The following is an 886-nucleotide window of genomic DNA, read 5'->3' on the forward strand; positions in this document are numbered from 1 at the left end:
TACACCAGATTACGTCCACTGGACCCGACCGAGCTGCAGGTTCGACGCTCTGATCGACTCAGACGTGTTGGACGCCATTAGCACTCCATCATGGCGCCGTTAGCGCTCCGCCATGGCGCCGTTAGCGCTCCGCCATGGTGCCCGTTGCTCGCTAAACTCCCACAATGCCACACAAACACTGAAAACCACCATCACAACAATCACAACACAACTGAACGACATTTGGATTTGGAGCTTCAGCTGGTCTCAGTCTTTGGTTTATTAACAGATCTAGAACACGTTAGAACCTTCCAGAACCAGAACTCAGACAGTAACAAAGACATTAATACCTCTGGACATTTTTAGGAAAACACAAAAACAAAATCATAGAAGCAGGAGTTACATCATCGACAACACAACATGTTCAGCATACAGGAAGAGAAATTCAGCTGAATGCCAGCATCTCAGTTTAGTTTGAACATTTTCTATGAAGTCAGTCAAACACGTCGGTGTATAAAACGGTTCTGATCCGATCTACTGTTTCAGTAACAGTTTGATCCAAACTCCTCGTATTCAAGTTAAACATGTTTTATAAGAATTTAATTTCACTGTAACGTCACGACAAAAACATTCTGTTTGTGCAAATTCTGATCAAACTAAAAAGTGTGAAAGTCGTCGTTCTGAAGACGAAAATATCAAAACACGGAAAAACTCCAACATTTCATTTAAAAAACAGTTTCAGTGTCTTTGTCTTCTCAGAGTCCAAACGTTTACCTTTTAGATCTTCAACTAAATGAAAGTTTTGTCCAAAAACTTCAACAAAGTTTAAAGTCGTCCTCTGGAGAACACGAGTCTGGATCAGGTGTGGATCAGGGGGCTACCTGTGCAGGTGTGGATCAGGGGGTTA

The 886-nt window shown here is 42.2% G+C and overlaps 1 protein-coding gene across 1 annotated transcript in view; it reads right to left on the reverse strand.

The window, feature by feature from the left end:
- Positions 1-235: 235 nt before the first annotated feature.
- The window catches only part of LOC103371426 (rho GTPase-activating protein 8), a 14,542-nt gene continuing 13,891 nt past the window's right edge, over positions 236-886 (reverse strand). Inside the window, exon 14 of the mRNA XM_008300751.1 lies at positions 236-886. The gene's annotated coding sequence lies outside the window, so the exon portion shown is untranslated.

This window comes from Stegastes partitus, unplaced genomic scaffold (assembly GCF_000690725.1).
Source record: "Stegastes partitus isolate 25-593 unplaced genomic scaffold, Stegastes_partitus-1.0.2 Scaffold1584, whole genome shotgun sequence".
Classification (NCBI taxonomy): domain Eukaryota; kingdom Metazoa; phylum Chordata; class Actinopteri; family Pomacentridae; genus Stegastes; species Stegastes partitus.